This window comes from Lissotriton vulgaris, chromosome 1_1, assembly GCF_964263255.1.
Source record: "Lissotriton vulgaris chromosome 1_1, aLisVul1.2, whole genome shotgun sequence".
Lineage (NCBI taxonomy): Eukaryota > Metazoa > Chordata > Amphibia > Caudata > Salamandridae > Lissotriton > Lissotriton vulgaris.
Genome location: NC_141685.1, coordinates 1210618078 through 1210639223, shown reverse-complemented (window position 1 = coordinate 1210639223; position 21146 = coordinate 1210618078).

Sequence of the window (21146 nt, the reverse complement as noted above, 5' to 3'; positions counted from 1 at the left end):
TTTTTGCTGTATTGCCATTCCAGACATGCTGTTTTATCCACAATTGGTTACAGCAATTCTATGTATGGATTTCTTATCTCTATAGGAGACCTATTTATCCTGAAAGCTATGTTTTTCTTTTTGTATGGAATTTACTTCTTTTGTCAGGCAAACAAACTATTATTTTAAAACAAGGTTTCTCATCTCCATACCCTTGTTTGCCTCCATACTCTTCTGGAATTGAACATATTGACTTATCCTGCATATTTTTTGAACGAGACTGTATGTGGTTAAATTTTTGAATTTTTGGCGCTCATTTGCATCTCTAGTCTCAGTGTTTTTACGAAGCGCTTGCTCTTATCAAGCCGTGTAGTTTGTTACCTTCTGGGTTTCTCCTCATGTTTCCAACATGGCTTATGAGTCAAGCAATTCAAAATCGTCTCTCACTGGAACTAAATCAAAGAGACTAAAAAATGACCCGCCTTCTCCTATTTTATCATCTCCAAATCCTGTTCTGGACTCTATTTTGGAGGAAGTCCGTGGTCTCCTGCATTTCATGTCTGCTACTAATGTCAAACTTAACCAAATTGAAGAAAAATTGGTTGTTATGGAAGGTAAAGTTTTGGATTTGGAACAACGTGTCAGTGACATTCAGGATGTTTCCTCTAAGATACCTTTATTGGAACAAGAGATTCACTAGTTGAAACTTCACACTGAGGACCTTGAAAATCGTAATCGTAGAAATAATCTACGCCTTTATGGTCTTCCGGAAAATATTGAGGGTCCTGACATGGTGTCCTTTCTACAGAAATTTCTACAGGATCTCCTGGAACTTCAACCTACGACACAACCTCTTAATATTCAGAGAGCCCACCGTTTAGGTCGCCTTCATCCTAATGCTTCTAAACCTCGTGGCATCATTATGCTTTTTCTTGAGTTTACAGAGTTAATGACTGTGTTGAAGGCTGATAAACTCAAACAACGTCTTATTTGGTCTGGTCTGGTCATAATATTTTTATCTCCCAAGATCTTTCTAACGCAACGAATGCTTGGCGCAAATAATTTTTGAATCTTTGACCTCAAATGAGACAGATGAATATCCAATATGGCATTCTTCATCCATGTTTCTGTAAAATCACACACAATGGCCATACTCGCTCCTTCGATGATCCACAGAAGCTCCATTAATTTTTGCAGAATATCTCTCTTTCTGGCATGGACACTAATGTTTGATATCTTTATTTTTTCTTGCTCAGGATTGCTCTGATATTTGTGATTCCTATCTCTCCTCTGTAATTTTCTTTTCAATGTTTTTTCTCCCTTTTTGAGGTTCTGTTTCTCTTTCCTCCTCTGCACTGCTCGCTGGGGCCCGTTTCCTCTTTGGCATCGCTATATTCCTGCTATTTTGGTTTTCCTTTTCTCCTCAGACCTGGCTCTTTTGCCTTGATCTGTTCACTTTGTTCTTACTTTCTCTCTTTTTCTATTCCCTTTTTCTCTCCCCCCTCATACGCTATTTCTCTTTCTGTTTTTTTCTCACTGTTCTTTTTCTCAACAGTCTCTTTTTTGGATTCAAATTTTTTTCTAGCTCTCCACTGCAACTTTGGGATTAATGTATTCTAACAATGTGAATGTGTTGGGTGACTTGTCCCAATGTAGTGTTTCTGTTTATTGTATTTGTTTTGTAGTTTTCTCCTTGAAGTGTTTCCACTCCAATTGTTCCCCATCTTCCCTACCTTCCATCATGTGTAACTTTGTTTCCTGGAACGTCCGAGGTCCTGGTCATCCTGTTAAAAGACAAAAGGTACTATCCCATTTATCTAAGCTTAATTCTCAAATTGTTTTTCTCCAAGAAACTCATTGTAATGATGAAGAATCCGTTAAGTTAAAAAGACAATTGGTAGGCCAAGTTGTATTTTGTGATTCAAAATAAGACATTGGTTTAATTAAGCATCTATGGACCTGTCCGCCCCAATCCCAAATTTTGGAATGATATTAACATTCTTCTGTCCTCTATTGATTGCCCCTATATAGTAGTCGCAGGTGATTTCAATCAATGGTCCCATAAATCTTTCCAATTGCCATTGCCTCACGTCCGTTACATGATGTTTGGAAAACTTGTTACCCTGATTCACTCGAATATACTTTTTTCTCGAATGTACATCATACCCGTTTACGAATTGACTATATTTTGTTTAGTAAATCCTTACTCCCCTCTATTCAAAACTCCGAAATTGGTTCTATTTTTATTTCCGACCATGCACCTGTATATGCTGTCCTGGACCTTTCCCTTACCTCTTCAAAATGTAGTCGCTGGAAATGTAATATCTTTCTTTTATCTGATGTTGTTTTTATAAAAGAAGTCACTGTTTTTATTAATGAATTTTTTACTTTTAATAATCCATCTGACACTTCTATTCCTAATAATTGGTACGCTTTTAAGGCTGCCCTTCGGGCCTTCACTGTTTCATATGTCTCTAAAAAGAAGAAATGAAATAGAACTAAATATAAAGATCAGCTGCAGAACATTAAAGGACTAGAACATACCTACTTCATATCTAAATCTACTACTGCCCTTCAAGATCTAATTGTAGTAAAAACTGAGCTTAATAAAATTGCCACATTTGAAGCATGTAATACCTTGCTCAAGATTAAGTCCAAATTCCATGGGGGGCAAAACAAAGCGGGTAACATGCTAGCAAATTATTTAAAAATCAAATCTGAACGTAAGGCTGTTGGCCCTATTCTCAATGAATCCATTAATAAACTTGTTTCATCAGATAAAGAAATTGCTGACGTTTTCCATGATTATTATCAATCTCTTTATACTGATGATACCCACCCCTCCACTCAGAACTTAACTTCTTTTTTTGCTGGTCTCCCCTCACCACCATCGCTTCCTGATGAATTTGAACAATGAGAGAAAGATATTACTCTTCAGGAAGTGCTTCAGGCCATCAACTCTCTGAAAAAGTCGAAAGCACCAGGCCCTGATGAACTACCTGTTGAATTTTACTCCACTTTTCACTCAATTTTTGCCCCTAAACTATTACAGTTTTTTAACTCTTTTATTGCAGATGCTAAGGCCTCCGGCTCCTTTATGGATGCATTAATTGTTATTATTCCCAAACCTGATAAAGACCATTCCCATTGCAAAATGTATCGCCCCATTTCATTAATTAATTATGATTGTAAGATTTTTGCTAAAATTCTTGTATCCCGCCTTGATTCTATTGTTCCACTTCTGATTAAAACAGACCAAGTGGATTCGTGAAAGGCAGACTAGCCTCTGACAATGCTCGTATGTTCTCTAATATTATTTCACTTGGCAAAAAACTTCAAAGACCCTCTTGCAGCCCTATCTTTAGACGCTGAGAAAGCTTTGTTCTCATTAATTGGCAATTTATGTTTCAGACTCTCCATTAGTTTGGTTTTGGTGTTACTTTTATTTCCTTTGTCAAACTTTTATATACCTCCCCTCATGCCAGTATTTTTGTTAATAACCAGTTTTCAAGGTTTTTTTCACTGTCTAGAGGTACAAGACAAGGGTGTCCTCTTTCCCCTTTATTGTTTATCCTCTGCCTCTAACCTTTTTTAGATTGCATTAGAACTAACTCTCAGATTTCTGGTTTCACGATCTCCTCTGTTGAGACTAAAATATCTGCATATGCTGACGACACACTGATTTATATGGCTAATCCAATTACATCTCTACCTCCTTTTTTGGATGAAGTTTGATTATACTCCTCCATTTCGGGTTATAAACTGAACTTATCTAAAACGGAAGTTCTACCTTTAAACGCTATTTGCTACCAATATATGTTTAATACTACTGACTTCACGTGGTGTCTCTCCAAAATTAAGTACCTTGGCATTTGGTTTTCTTCGTCACTAGTTGATACGCTTACATTTACTTTAACTGCCCTTCTGAAGAAAATTCAATCTCTCCTCCAAATTTGGTCTCCCTTATATCTCTCTTGGTGGGGTAGACTCGATACTATCAAAATGATGATTACTCCATATATACTATGTACTGTTTCTATGCTCCCTATTAAAATACCCAATGTTTATTTTTCCCGCATAAATTCCATCTGTACTACATTTCTGTGGAATAATAAACATCCTCGTATTGCTTTCACTAGACTTACTCGCCCTAAAAATGAAGGTGGTGTTTGTTTCCCTAATTTTAAAAATTACCATTCTGCTTTTTTGATTAAACAATCCTTTTATTTAGCTTATGATTTTTTGGAAACTCCGGTTCCCAGATGGGTTCTTTTTGAACGTTCCCTATTAAAGGATTTTTCGTTTCCTCATATTGTTTTTATGTCAGATTGCTCTTTTTTGGCTAAATACCCAGTTTTGAAATATTCCCAAACACTGCTGTATAATACTTTCTCTAAGGAATCTACCCCTTTTCAGTGCTTTCTGTTGTCTATTGTGTGGTAAAACAAATTTCTCAAATACAAAGGCAAATCTTTTTACTACAAATATTGGAAGGAAAAGGATATTCTATTTGTTCATCAGTTTCTTTCCAATAATTCTATTATTCCTTTTAAATGAATTACAAACTATGTATCACTTACCTGCCACCTATCTCCGTGAGTACACCATCATTACTACTGCCATACAATCTCATTTGTCTAAATTTTCAATACCTTTTGCCTTACCACCTATTACTCCCTCTACTCCTTTATATCCTTTATTCTCGACTCATTTACCTAAAGCTGCACATGTATATACATTACTGTTATCAAATGTTATTGTTCGTTCTAAGTCAACTGTTGAGATTGCTTGGGAGAATGATTTGTCTGTTTTTCTTTCTGTTATGACTTGGGATGAATTATTGTCCAAATTGTTTAAAGTTTCTGCTGCTGCACGTATTACTCAATCTTTGTTTTTTATTTATCATAGAGCTATTATTACTCCTGTTCATATTTGCAAATATTCACCATCGTCTGCCCCTCTTTGTTGGTCATGTTCCAAAGAAACAGGCACACTTAAACATCAAATATACGAATGCCCTTCTGTCTCATCCTTTTGGAATTCTGTTTGGAATATTTGCATGCCTATGTTTGGTTGTACCACTCCTTTATCACTATTGCATGTTTTTTTAGGTTCTTTATCACATGACATAGACATTGTACCCTCCTCTGCGAGATTACTTGATCTTTTCATTGCTCTAGCCTTTAAAGTGATTTTATCCTCGTGTAAAGATGACTCCAAATTGTCTGTACTTACTTGGTGGAATTTCATTTGTGATGAACATAGGATTGCTATCGCTTCTTCTTCTTCTGTTTCTCAGAAAATTAATTCTAATCTCCTCTGGCTCCCTTTTACTACCTATCTTTCTTCCAAATCTCCCCAATGTTAATTCTGTTTTCTCCTTTTCTGCAAATATTTCTCTTATTCATAATTTGGATTTCTCTTTCTTTCCCTTTCTTCTCTTTCCTTTTTCCCCATTTCCTTTTTCTTTTTCTATCTTCTCTAGTTTCTTATTCCTTCTTCTTTCTTTTAGGATATATTTTTCATATGTCATATGCCTAATGTTTTATTTTATCACGTTAAATACTTATTTTTCATATGGCTTGTGTATTGCATTTGCAAAAATCCTAATAATAATCTCTTAAAAAAAAAGAAAAGAAATATTTATTTGTAAATGCATTCATTATTTCATTATATTTAGTATTTGTAGGATTTTGTTATATGTAATGAATATTATAATATTTGTTCTTTTTATATGCATCATACTTTTTGTTTTAATTTGTTAAACAATGTTTATTAATATTTATAATATTTTTGATTTTGCAATATATATATATATATATTTTTTAAGTGTTTGACTGTGAATGGTATTTTTTTTCTACAGTATCCAACACTTTCCCTACTGTTGCATACACTGGAGTGGGAATAATAATGTGTACCCCTCCGCAATACAGCTCTATCCCTACTGTTGTATTCACTGGAGTTGGAATAGTAATTTTTACCTCTCTGATATCCAGCACTTTCCCTACTGTTGCACTCACTGGAGTGTGAATAGTGATTTATTCTTCTCCGCTTTCGTTCACTTTCCATTTTGTTGCACTTACTGGAGCGGGAATAGTAATTTTTACCCAAACGCAATCCTGCACTTTCCCTACTGTTGCACTCACTGGAATGGGAATAGTAATTTTAACCTCTATGCTATCCAACACTTTCCCTACTGTTGCACTGTCTGTAGTGGGAATAGTAATTTGCACCCCTCTGCTATTCAACACTTTCCCTACTATTAATCTCACTGGAGTGGGAATATTCCATTTAACTCCTCTGCTATCCAACAAGATCCCTACTGTTGCACTCTTTGAAGTGGAATAGTACATTTTTAGCTCGCCGCTATCCAACACTTTCTCCACTGTTGCACTCACTGGAGTTGGAATGGTAAATCTAAATATTTTGCTATCAAACACTTTTCCTACTGTTTGTATTGGATAATTTATATTTTAAATTATTTGTTTATATATATATATATATATATATATATATATATTATTTGTATATAATTTTAAGGTTTTAAAATAAATTAGAGTTCATAGCTTAATAAATATTTTAAAGTAAATATGTGTAAATTATTACATTTGTGTGTTTATTTTTTAATGAAGTTTATTTGTAATATTGTGTAAACATGTATATTCAATGTAATTTTTTGTACCTAATATTAATATTTCATATATTTAGTATATATTATTTTATTTTATATATGTTTTTTAATTTATATCTTTACAAATATATTTTTTTACATCGTTATTTTAGATTCAATATTTTGTACTTACCTTTGTAGGCATTGGAGTCAATATTTTTGTAGTCTATATATTTCTTTAGATATTTTTGACATCAATATTTTTACATCGATATTCTATTGGTGAACCGTCAAAAACCATGGATGGTTTCAGAGGAACACCCATGTACCCCCCATGCAATGGCAAAAGAACAATAAAACTTCTCAAAACAATATCAAATATTAAATTGCAGTCCGTCCATAATATATAAACTATTCTATCACAAACCAATGGTTCATAAAGTTTATTTATCCAAAGCACAAAATTATATTCAATACATCTTCTTTCTTTTAAATCTGAATGTTCATTATCCATAAAAACAGGAAAACAAAAACTTCTATTGGAATATTTTCATGTGTGGAATTGAAGATCACCCACAAAAACATTATAATTAAATACCTACATGCAAAACACAAGGTGCAATGGCTCCATGGCACTAAGTAATGTAACCCGGTGCCTCACACTGCTTTCCGTTACTTTTAGGAAACTTTTCAGTTCAAAATAAGTTTTTCACAGGAAAGAAGATGATAAAAAAACATTTTGTGGTGGTTTGTGTCACTTCTATGATACAAACCAGTGCAAAATGTCAGAAAATTTATCCTGAAATGTGCATACTGCAAAGACCTTCATGCTCTTTGCCCTAATATTCCACACACACATGTGACTATTGGATCAGGTCACAGAACAACAACAACTTCAGTTCTAAATGTACACTGATGACAATGAGCTTCATCTGATATTGGTATGGGTATTGGAGAATCACTTCATTATTACTGCATGTGTGCAAACCAGTTTTATTTGAAGGAATCTATATTTCTAAAACTAACATATCAAAACTTGGAGGTCCTCTTGGATGTCAGATGTCATAACCTTTACTTCTGTTCTCTTGGTACTGTTATCTAGAATGATCCTCGGAGCATGATCAAAGAATAATTTTTGGGGCATAACCTTGACTTTCATGTCTACATTATCACACAAACCAATGCAGTGATGAGAGTATCATCCTAAAGGCTAAATCCAATTAGTAAAATTATTCCACATATTGATCGAAAAAACACAAAACATAAAACAAACAATTCCAAATATAAAAACATAAACATAATATAAACAATGCAATATAATATTTACCATCCACAACAAAAGAATATATTAAGCTTTATGTTCTGTAGCTGCAGAAGTCTCACCAAATCCATATAGCGAAAAATAGTATCCCACTAAAAATTGAAGAAAAATTAATACAAAAGGCCTCGAAATAATGCAAAAATATTAACAATGCAATCTAAATTCCTCAAAGCAATCCAGAGCCTGTGGGTTCCATGAAAAAAATATGTATATCGATTTTGAATAACTGCTCCAGAAAACCCCAACAATGTGGAAATCTAGGTAAAAACAATGGTTGAAATAAATCAAAACAGGTTACCTTTAAAAAAAACTGTAAACTCCAACTTCCTTTTGAAATCAATTGGAAGCACAAATCAGTAAAGTAATTTATTATTTGATCAATACCATGACCAGGAAAATACAAATATATCACATAACATACATATTTCATAATAAAAAGGGGAGCAAGATAAGATACATGAAATCATCTTCACAATTCTTCATTCAAGATAAACAAAGAAATAATAAGCTTAAATAGATACTTTAAAATTCTGTATGCCTAAAATCAATAAAAAAATGCACAAATACTGTTAAGATAATTTGTGACCATCATTAAACACTACAATCCCGCAGAGTGGCATTGATGCTTGCTTCCCCAATATTACCCGGGCTCTTACATCAAGATGTTATTTTTCCATTTTAGACCTCTACCACTAGGCATAGAGCAAGTATCTTGATAGTGTAAAAACAAGCTACCTCATCGTCTGATCTAAAAACAAGTAATGCAACTGTAAGATGTAAGAACGACAACAACCGACAGGCCGGGATAATCCATGTTTTTCTCAAATTGGCATAGAAAGGGCAGAAGAATACCAAATGCTCTTTAGCAACTGGGCTAGAGCTACACAATAGGCACAGTGGAATTAAAATCACTTTAGCCCATCTGTCTTTCATTGCATTCAGTGGGAGAACCCCAATTCTGAACTGTATATAAAGTGCTCCTGCCTGAGGGGGTTCCACATCATCCATATAGGGATCAAACTTTAACATTTAAAAATCGGGTTGTTAAAGAGCCAAGTGTCCGTGTTTCAGTGCAAGAAGAATCAAAAAAATCCCAGTACCTTTTTTTAAACTGGGAACCCATTTTTTTCGTAATAGACTGTGGTTCATCCCATATAAACCCCGGCCCCAATTAAAAAAACTATTGCCTAACCATTTTAAACCAGACCAGTTGTCCTGTCTGTCTTTGGAGAATTAGTTATTCCTCCACTGCATCCTTTACTGGAATCTGGGTATTACTGGTCATAACATAAGCACCTTAAAAGCAGCTAAATTAATAATAGACCTTAGACCAAGAACAAGTTAAAGAGTTAATAGTGGCGTGTTTATTGGGAGATTAAGCATTGCTCTTAAGAATTTATTTTCTGCTACTTCCAGCTGGTTCAGGTGCTCCAGCCCCCATAATTTGGCCCCCTAGAGGGCTGCCCCCCACCCTTTTGCCCAATGTATTTCTAGGGTGATGAAAAATTGGGTAAAAAGGAGACCTTTTGACTCTGTTCACTATTGCACAATCCACCTGTTGCAGTGTAAGCATGCTCTTCTGGAATTGGGAAGTCCATGTCTTATTATCACTAATTCTGACTCCCAAATAATCAAAGACCTTGACCTGCTCTAGGTATTGGGCATCCAACCTCAGTTTCCCCTTGGGTGATTTATAGGGATTAAAACCATGAAGTTAGTTGTAGAGCAGTTACTTTCGAGACCCCGATCTTTGCAAGCTGTTGCAAACTTAGTCAAAACTTTCTGAATGCCCATTGGGGTTGTCAAAATGAGCAACGTATCATCTGTGAATAAAAGAAAAGGGATTTTCTTCTCAGCTTGTTTCGGTGGGTCACCTCTACAGTCGTAGAGATCATTACTGAGGCCATTCAAATACAAGGTAAACAGTGGTGGGGCCAAAATACAACCTTGGTGCACCCCCTTTGAGACTGGTATATTGTTGGTTAGGCTTCCATCACAGTTCCACCTGACTTTAGCATAGTTACCTAGATGGAAACGACCCAAAAGTTGCAGCAGACCACCAGGAAGACCAAGATCCCTAAGGGCAACCCAAAGCCTTGTGCGATCTAAAAAATCAAATACTCTTTTGAGATCCACAAACATGACATGCAGGTGGCCCTTTTTGACGGTGACCTCCTTCCAAATGAGCAACAGGAAACAAAACACCTGATCTAGGGTACTCCTGGAGGCACTAAAGTGGGCCTGCAAGTGAGAGAGTATGTCGTTTTCCCCTGTCCAGCAATGGAGATGTGTTAAAATTATTTTACTGAATACTTTCTGTGATACATCTATAAGGCTGATAGGCTTATAAATTGACGGGTCCCCTTTGTCCTCCTTTTTAAATATGGGTTTCATTGCGGCACCCTTCCGGGACGGGGGATATCCCCCCCTCTTGTGATGGTTGTAAAAACTATATGGAACAGAGGGCCCCATATGTAGGCTCAGATCAGTACAAATCACCCAGTAGTCTATCTAGCTCTGGTGCTTTTCCAGTCTGAAGTGAAATAATTGCGTTCACAGTTTCCTCCAAGGAAAAGCTAATTACATCTTCAACTAATGGCACTATGTTACAGTCCCTACCTATCTCTGCTACCTCACCCTCAGGCTCAAGGCCCTCTTCTGAGAATAGTCTTTGAAAATACTCTTCCCAAACATGAACTGTAGGTGAAAATCGGCTTCACTGACAGGCTGTTCTACCCCTTTAGAGAGTAAATGCCAGAATAGCTGGCAGTCCTTCAATCTGGAAGTCTCAACTAATGTGCACCAATTCTCTACCTCCCAAGACCTTCTTGCCTCGTCCTGTAGTCTCTTTTGGCCTATTCTTCTATTTATTCTGTTAGTCCTTATTCCTTTCTTTACTAGCTTGCTTGCAGTCCTCGTTATACCAGGGGGCAGCATTATGAATAACTGTATTTGGGCTACACTGTCTGCTAAAATAGGGCTTTATGCCATCCGATAAGTGTTAAAAAAATTGACATGATGCTGTAATCATTTAGGGTAGGATTACCCAATAAAGTGAGAGTCTGAGCCACCTCTTTGTAAATGTTAGGGAGCAGCCTCTCTCAGCAATTACCTGAGACCATTTAATTCTCCTATTATTGTTGGTAGCAATAACAGGGGCTGTCTCTAAATTAGTTTGAGACTGCAGAATAGGAATGCCAGAAAATCTCAGAAACAATGCATTTTGGTCACTATCCTTGCGGTTTAAAATAATCATGGCATTTATTTGTGGCCAAAGATCAAGGTCTTCCGTAATAAAATCAATCCTGCTCTTGACACTTACCCTTTTAAATGTAAATTTAGCTTCTGCATCTGAGGGTGTCAACCCATTACAAGGGCTACCCCTTATGCAAGGGTGCAAGACAGGACTTGCTGTCCTACCTTTGTACTTCTTTTTGGGGCTGGTATCTGGAGCATTTTAATACCTCCAGCTTGTTCTTCCTTTAGCACCAATTGCTGCACACAATCTACGGGTTCATATGTCTTATTGAATTCACTGGCTACAATAGGACAATATTATTTTTCAGAATTCTCAAGGAAGTTCATCTGAATCCTTGTGGTGGCATCTAAACCGATTTTCTAAGTTAAATATTCTAACATGAAGGTTCCCTTTGAGTAATATCAGGTCTAAGCCAATGATCTCCTCTGAGCCTATATTTAGCCACTTGATTGTGCAACCCAAAGTGGTCTTCATCCAGGTCAACCGACCTCCAACAGGTCTACCAGATGTTGAATGTCTAGCTTCAATACTAAACGTGGTACACCCCACCCTATATAATTGCTCAGTGGCCCAGGTTTCTTGAAGCAGACAGATATGTAAGTATGGGTGAAATTAGCGAATTCGCGATCCGCGAATTGGTGCGAATTGCGAACTCACAAACCGCAAAATCCGCGAATTCGTGCAAATTTGGAATTTGCTGTTTTTGTTAGTTCACGAGGGTTTTTTACAAGTTCAGGAACGCAAACTTACTTGTGTGGTCGCAACGGTCGCGACCATGTTGTTTCTTCATGTCCAGACTGTTTGCGACCCTGTGGTTCATCGCGGCCACCCTCCGGTTTATCACTGCCACCCTCTGGTTCACCAATGCCACCCTCTGGATCATCACTGTCCCCCTCTGGTTTATCACAGCACCCTCTGGTTCATCACTGTCCCCCTCTGGTTTAACACAGCACCCTCTGGTTCATCACTGCCACCCTCTGGTTCATCACTGCCATCCTCTGTTTCATCCCTGCCACCCTCTGGTTCATCACTGCCACCCTCTGGTTTGCCACTGTCACCCTCTGGATCATCACTGTCCCCCTCTGGTTTATCACAGTACCGTCTGGTTCATCACTGCCACCCTCTGGTTGATCACTGCCATCCTCTGGTTCATCCCTGCCACCCTCTGGATCATCACTGCCAACCCCCTGCTTCAACAGTGCCACCCTCTGGTTCATCACTGCCACCCTCTGGTTCATCACTGCCACGCTCTGGTTCAAGGCTGTGGATTGGGGCAGGGAGGTTGAATGAAACTAGACACTGCCTGGGGCACACAAGGTGTCCCATGCAAAGCCCAGTTCAAACTGGTGCTGGGGCTCTCCAGCCCCAGCTCTGGCATGAAACTGGACAACGGGAAAGGGGTGTAAACACCCCCTTCCTGGGTCCCACCCATAGGAGGGACCTAGCAGGAGATCCAGCCCCTAGATTTGGTATAAAGGTAGGAGCTGTGCCAATGCAAACCAGATCATCCTGACTGAACCTTTGAAATGAAACTCTGGACCCTTTGACATCCCACTCGACGTGGAAGACTGAAGAATCTCCTTTGTGGTCAAGGAGAGGCCACCCTGTGCAAGCAGGCACCATCAGCGCATCAAGACTTTCTTTGCCATTGCTCCCGCCAGAGCTCGAACAACAGAGATCAACAAGACCCAGACTCCTAGACATCCAACAGCCCGATCCACAGTCCTGGCAAAGCTGAGGCCTGTGGAGGTGACGAGAGACGCGTGACCGGCCATCTTGAAAAGTCAACAAAGTGCTTCCTGTGCAGCTCGCGAGAGGCACCCTAGATGCTGTGCTTTGGGGTTTGAGAAGCCCCAGCCCCAAACAGCCTGTGCTTCAAAGATCACCCCTCCACACTCAACTGAGTGCTGTGTGGGGCCCTTTTGCACTTTTCCTGCTTGCCGCATTGTCCGGTTGGTTGCCCATTGGCTAGCGGCCTCTGTGACAATGATCCATCAAAACTACACTGCTGGTCTGGTTGCTCTCGACTGGCCCTAGCTCCCCTGAAAAGAAGCCATCGATCTGACCTTCCCGGTCCGATCCAGAAGACATCTTCGAGTCCTGCTTGGGTTGCATTTGCCAAGGTTTGGTGACTCCAATTCTAGAACCGACACTGCCGACAGCAAGAGCCTTTGTGGGACAGCTCGTGTCCACCAGCTGGTCATCTTCGATCCTTCCTGGTCCACGTGGCAGCGGAGACAATCTACTTGACAGCACCTGATCGCAACCCGACACTGCCTGGTTCCTTCCTGGTTCCATCCTGGTCACTGGCTAGTGACCTAGACTCCCCTCTGCTTTCAGGTACTCTACATCTTCAATCCACCCTTGGATCCAACCGGACTCTTCTCTCCTGGCCGCCTGCAGCATCTTTACCTCCAGGCTCCATAGAACTCCACGAAGAAACCTGATGCACTTTGGCACCTAAGCACCCGCTTCCTTTGGGTGAGTTAACGAGATTACACCGGTGCTCCTATAGTGGTTTACACCTCTAGTGTCCTACTTTTTAGTGGCTAAGTTCTAGTCCAGTCGGAAGACTCCTAAACCTATAACTTTCTAATTTTTACGCACCATTGACTTGAATGGTAAACGCGTTTGCCTATAGACACTGCACCCGCATCCTGTGGGCCTCCTATGTCCTAACCTTCGTTAGTCCAGTGCAGTCCCAGCGATTCCCTAGGCCCTAGGCCTGTTCATTGTTCATGACGTGGTACTTATACCACTTTCTTAATATATGGTTTGAGTGGCCACCCTGCCTATCCATAATTGTGGATCTTATTGTATGTTATATTGTGTTCTTTGTTTAACGCTTGTGCTCCTGTGCTCATAAAGAGTCAAGGGGATTATTCTAGAAATAAATACATATATTTTATAATATATAATTTGTGTGGTGTCCTTTCATTTGGTATTTAAAGGATTGCATATGGTAAAACAGCTGGCTTCGCATGCCCTCTTGAGTTAGCCTAAGACTGCTTTTGTCCATGCTACCACTAGGATAGCTGATCTATAAGGTTGACTTACAACCAATTACCATAAGGGTCGTTTGGACTGATGCAAGGTGCTCACTAGAATAGTGATCATCATATACCAGGCCAACTTCTCACACACAGCACCCTCTGGTTCGCCACTGCCACCCTCTGGTTGATCACTGCCATCCTCTGGTTCATCCCTGCCACCCTCTGGTTCATCACTGCCACCCTCTGGTTTGCCACTGCCACCCTCTGGATCATCACTGTCCCCCTCAGGTTTATCACAGCACCCTCTGGTTCATCACTGCCACCCTCTGGTTCATCCCTGCCATCCTCTGGTTCATCCCTGCCACCCTATGGTTCATCATTGCCACCCTCTGGTTTGCCACTGCAACCCTCTGGATCACCACTGTCCCCCTCTGGTTTATCACAGCACCCTCGGGTTCATCACTGCCACCCTCTGGTTGATCACTGCCATCCTCTGGTTGATCACTGCCATCCTCTGGTTCATCCCTGCCACCCTCTGGTTCATCACTACCACCCTCTGGTTCATCACTGCCACCCTCTGGTTTGCCACTGCCACCCACTGGATCATCACTGTCCCCCTCTGGTTTATCACAGCACCCTCTGGTTCATCACTGCCACCCTCTGGTTGATCACTGCCATCCTCTGGTTCATCCCTGCCACCCTCTGGTTCATCACTGCCACCCTCTGGTTTGCCCCTGCCACCCTCTGGATCATCACTGTCCCCCTTTGGTTTATCACAGCACCCTCTGGTTCATCACTGCCACCCTCTGGTTGATCACTGCCATCCTCTGGTTGATCACTGCCATCCTCTGGTTCATCCCTGCCACCCTCTGGTTCATCACTGCCACCCTCTGGTTTATCACAGCACCCTCTGGTTCACCAATACCATCCTCTTGTTCACCACAGTAGATTATGGGGGGAAAGCAAAGCACACCTTCTCAGCCTCAACTGAGATGAATTAATAGGGGGCTGGTTAATGTGTCACTGAATTTGTGCTTCAAGTCTGGCACCTGCTTCCTTAGCTGTAAGACCTTCCTGTTGCAGTTACAGGAGCATTGTGTGTTTGAGGGTCAGAGCATGGTCAGAGAATAGTTGAAAGTAGGCAACTGAACTCTGGAGGGGCCCCTCAGGAATCACTACAGGGAATGGTTACAAATTAGCTTGAACTTTTGAACCTGCTAAGTGCTTTCATTTTTCCAAAATTTGTTTTTCTGCCATTTTGTGAGATTTGCGGGACGCAAAATCGAACTTGCAATCCGCAAATTCGTGCAAATGTGTTCATTTATCTTTTTTGTGCGTGTTCGGGCGTTTTTTCTTTTTTTTTGCATGTTCGGGCGGTTTTCTGCTTATTCGTGGACCGCTTGCAGCGCACCGACGCCGAGGTTGCCCATGAGGTCGTGTACGGGCGCGGCCATCTTGTTTGCGTGACGTGTTTCCGTTTTTCGGGCGCTCGTTGCAAGCTTGTGTCGTATGCGGCTTGCGATTACGTATTCGTGGGCGTTTTTGCGTGCTCGCGGGGGAAATATCGCGCAAACTTACCCACGCGGTCCTCTATGGGCGGGGCCATCTTGTTTTTCATTCACTGCTATGGTTTTGGGCATGCTACCTTTCTATCCACCTTACATCTTTGTAATCCTATGTTTTTCTGAATTTTGTTTGGGATTTTTTGCTTATTATCTCTCTCTTCAATTTCCTACATCTATATTTTGTGTTTTTTTTTACTTTTTGTTACTTTATTACCTACTTTATTTCTTTCGCTCTCTCTCTTATTTTTTTTCACACCTATTCTTCTTTCCTTCTTCGTGTGCCCAGGACCATGGCTAAGGGAGGCGAAAAGGGCAAGGGGAAGGGCCCAGCACCACGTACCCGGCTCCCTTGCGGGCGTTGGAGGGGGGAGGAAGTGCAGCCCAGGGAGATCTTCTCTGCGGTGGAGGTGGCCGCCTTGATGGTTTTTGTCCAGGTCCACCTCCCTAAGACCGTGGCAGCAGGTGGGCGGATTGCTTCCGGTTACATCCTCCGGGAGCGTCGCCAGCTGTGGGAGAAGGTGTTCCGGCGCATGTGTAATGAGTCTGGGGTCCGGTGCACCTACCACCAAGTGACGCACCGGTGGAGTGACATCTTGGACCGGGAGCATGACATGCTCGACCTGCTCGGTGTGGAGATCCCTGGGCTTGGTAAGTAGCTATTTAATAACTACTTTTTTTCCTTCTGCTCTGTTATACTGCTAATCTATTTTTTTCCTGAAGAGTACGGATGCTGCTGATTAGATTAAATTGCAGGTAAATTAATGTTTAAATAGCTTCTGTCATTGCAGGTGCTCGCCTGGTTATTGGCGTTGCTACTATGCTTACTTGTTTGCAACTTTTTAGTCATTTGAGAGTATTACTACGTTATGCTAGAGACAGTATACTCAAGTCTAGTCCTTCTTTGTACTCCTGCTGCTGCCACTTTGAAGAGATAGTGGTGGATTGATACGTTGCGTATATTATTTATTACTTGTTCTAGGACATTTGTTAGTGGTCTGCAATCATGATGATGGACTGTGTCTGTCACGCGACGTCTCGTGCTGCTGAGTGATGGCAGTCGTAGTAGAACCTTTTTGTTGTTGATGTAGTTAGTGAATTACATAACTTTCCTATTAGACGGTCTGCAAATCCTGCAATACTGTACTACTATCCTCTTAGTTGACCAGATCAGATGCAATTGATGTTGATTTGTTTCCCCGACATAATTTTAGATTGAGTACAAAGAAATGAAATATTTCCCCCAAAAAAATCATCCATGTTGTGTTTCTTTATTTCATGGTCACCAGCAACTCCCAGGGGCAAGGCGACGGCGGCGACAGAGACTCCGGTGGCAGAAGTTGGACAGGAGCAGTCCCTTGCAGGCTCTTCTGCTGGCCCCAGTAAGTGTTTTATTGTTATATTAATACTTATACTTCCCTAACTTTTACAGCTCCTATTCATTATAAACTGGTTCCTAATAATTCTATGTTTTACAAAATAGTCTTTGATCTTCTTCTAATGTAGACTACTTTCTACATTCTTATCCTGCCTCTATCATCGCTCTCTGTGCTAGTCGGTCTGTGTAGGTAGCTAAGCTTGCCCATTCGGCAAACGGTGTGAAACAAAACTCTGATACAGCAATAGCTCTAGGCACTGAGTGTAGTCCTCTGGTTTGCCCTTGCTGTCTATTCCAGTCTTCTTAATGTAAGTGCTTTGACAATTTACAACAACAAAATGTAATTGTTCACACCAAGTAAAAGGTAGTAGTGTCCTTTTTGATTTGAGAGGAGCACATCCCATACCGCTAGTGTTTCAGGGACTATTCTGCACACAAAGAAGTATGGACAAGATGATAGGTGCAGTTCGACTTTCGACATACCTCAGTCCGAACCGAAGTTGAACCCCCAATCCCTGACCGTCTATCTAGAATGTCTGAACAATGATTTTACGACCCAGAAGAACAGAAGAAGACTAACTCCGAGTCCCGGCCTATCTGAGTCACTGAAACATGACTGCCAAGTGCAGTAGTTCAAACCTTTCCGCTCACTCACTCGTAAACAAAAACCACACAGTGTTTGTTAGTTTTAAAGTTTTATTTTCAATTAAGAAATTAAAACACTATTTCTTTATTTTTAATACCGTAGTATTCTGATGGATGAAGATGATGTTAAAGTTGCAACAACATTCCCATGAATGAAATTAGTATGACTCAAAATTAATAATAGTTAACAGACACATGAAATTATTAGAATATCTGTGCGGGAGCCCCCACCTTTTTTAAAGTACTTAAAGTACTGCTGGTGATGATTTAGTAGTAGTTGGTGAATTGTCTGGCAGAAGGGTAATGGAATCTTCTTTCTGTAATGAGAAAAATGGTGCCCGTTAAGCAAGCATTCATCAGTTGTCATAAGAAGAAGTGTAGCATTTAATAGAATAAGCATATAAAAGGTTAACACCCTCCCCAAAACCGTTACTTTTTTTCAAACCCAGTAATAAAAAAATGTGTTATGTAACATTTTCTTCCGTTACGAGACAAAATAGGGGGTTGTGTATGGCATCTGAAAATATGACATGTTTTTCCTAGACGTCACAACATCTGACGCGGCACAGATGACCACCAGTGCCGGGGCCAGCGGTCCGGAGGGGTCCACTCAGGATGCGGCGGCTCCAACAGGAGGAGCTGGGGGGGAAGACTCAGCGGCGGCGGACGGTGGTAAGTTATTATACTGCTTACTTATTGAAATTGTTTTGAGTAGCCTCGCAAAGGAGTGTATGATGTACTGTACAGTAGTACACAGTACACTAGTATAATTACACTGTACTGTCAAGAACATTTACTAATTTAGAACTACTTTTTGGGCTATCACGGAGAAGACAGTCAACCTTGACTTTTAATAGCATTAGCGGCGGTACTTTTCTGGTAACCAATGGCCCCCTCTGTTTCACTTCAACTCAGCTGGCAAATTTTTATTGTGAGCCAAGTCATATCAGATGAAGTTTAGGGATGTGAAGAACGAAAAGTTAAAGAAGGGTGAAACGAAGGACGAGCGAGTCTTTATATTTATGACTGTAAAGAATGGTTTTGTTGAATGCAATTCAACATTAGAAGACAGCAGTTTCCTAAATATAATGAAAAGGGTGTAGTTGGTTTTTGACAAAAAGAAATTTTGATACATTTGAGACATTAAGAAGAATCATAGACGTACTTTCGAAGCCTGGATGTTATCTTCTTTATCCTCCTCGTAGATAGCAGAGGTGTATGATGTAGTAGAGCAGACACTGAGTGGAAGAAGTATGGCCAGTGGCAGTGCCACCCCTATAGAAAAGTAAGACATTCAGATCCCCACTTGCATGTACTGCTTAAAGTACTGCGAGTCTGCATCATCATGGCCTGTGTCTGTATTTCTTGGGTGAAAGCTGAGTGAGCTGCCATTATGGCGGATAGCACAAGTTCACGTACAAGTGATTTCTTTTGCAACCCAAGCGAAAAAAAGTAAAAAAAAAAAAGGCCTTTTTTAGGACTCTCTGACAATGTATGTAGTAGTGAGTCCACTCATAGTGCTGCTAGTGGAATTCCTGAAACTCCCGGTAAGGTCACAGGCTTACAAAGATGGCGGAAAGATACATGCCAAAATGTTATACTGTTACAACAGGTATCTGTGCACACGTCGCCTTTTACAGAGTAAATGCTGTAGGTAATCAAACAACACAACCAATAGACAAACAATGTGGAAGTAGTCTTGATAGAAGTTTTTCTTCAATTCAGATTTTATCCACCACACCCAGCCAACACGTGTTTTGTCAGGGCTAGTAGCCCACGACTTCATCAGGGCTCCCATGGGCAGCGGTTCCAAAGCTATTGCCACAATGGCTAGGTGCTCTCAGCCGCTTCTAATTCCGACCCGGCTACCGGGTACTGTCGAGGTTCTCGCTGATTCGTCTCAGCCGTCCGTGTAACATCTTGCCTGAAATGTACCAAAATGCAAGTAACCGAGTTAGTCAATTCAGTCGCCCTACTACTGTACTTTACTAGTAGTACTGTCAGTCTCTGCTCTCCTCCCAACTTAGTCCTAGCACATTATTCTACTACCTCTCCAATATGCTTATCTTACCTGTGATTTGTGAATCACGGTTGGTGAATAAGGTTGGTTGTTGCATTGAATCCTCGACGGATGCAATATCATTGTTGTGCTGGTAGCAGTAGTGGTACACACTGGCAGTATCACCATATGAAAAAAAGAGGAAATTAAACATTGAGTGGCCTGAGCGTAGCATTAGGAACAGTACAATAGATAGTACGGTACAGAACAGTGCCCTAAATTGTAGCCTAAGCAGTGCCAACGTAAGGTAAGCATTAATCATTTCATTGTTCACGTCGTGTATGAGGAGGATGTTCTTATCAATCCACGATGGCGCACATGAACTTCTGGTTGCTTTGACCTTATCCTCCTCAGCAAGTGTGTGGAATTTATTGTTGTTGTCAGTCACACCTCAATGAAATACCACACAACATTAGTTATAATTGCCACATAAGGGCAACATTCTGGTTGAAGATCCTGATTTATCTCATTCGGTGAAACATACATGTCAGATGTATCATCTATTTGTGAAATTGGCTGCCTAGTAGGTACAGTAACATTTGCATTTTGTAATAAATGATGTGTTCCTGGCCTTAAGCTACCCCCAGTGTACCAACCCCCAGTTGGTTGATCAACTTGTCTCAAGGCTATATCTTTGGTCAAATCCTTCCCACAATCGTCAACTTTATTTTGAGTGGTAACTACAGAAGATGATTATGTGGGTCTGCAACAGTGTCTTCCTACCCAGTTAGTTTGTATTACTAATTCTTGTGCCCCCCCCCCTCAAAGCAGGGCATTCCGGTTCTGTGGACTCAATTTTTCCTACTCAAACTGTAAGAATAATAAAAGAATTTTGAATATCTCTCACATTAGCCTCAAGTATATTCAGTCTGTCCAAAATTGGTGGGAGATTTTTTGATAATACGTGATCAAAACAATGTATTAAAGTCTCTATGGGGCATATTACCAAGGGGGGCGATAGGCAATTATCGCCAATTTAGCGGCCGTTTTCGGCAGCTAAGCGGCGATAATTCTATCGCTTTATTAGCAAGCTGTCGCTAACTGATGTTAGTGACAGCTTTTAGGCGATAGCAAGCAGTTCGGGGCCCGCTTTGCATGTCAGCGATATTTATCGCTAATGACATGCAAAGTGGGTGTACCCAACCTGTTAGCGACTGAAAGCAGTCTCTACGACTTCATCAGGGCTCCAGCGGCAGCGGTTCCAAAGCTATTGCCACAATGCCTAGGTGCTCTCAGCCGCTTCTAATTCCGACCCGGCTACCGGGTACTGTCGAGGTTCTCGCTGATTCGTCTCAGCCGTCCGTGTGATGGTTAATACCAAAGATGCGACACACCATAGG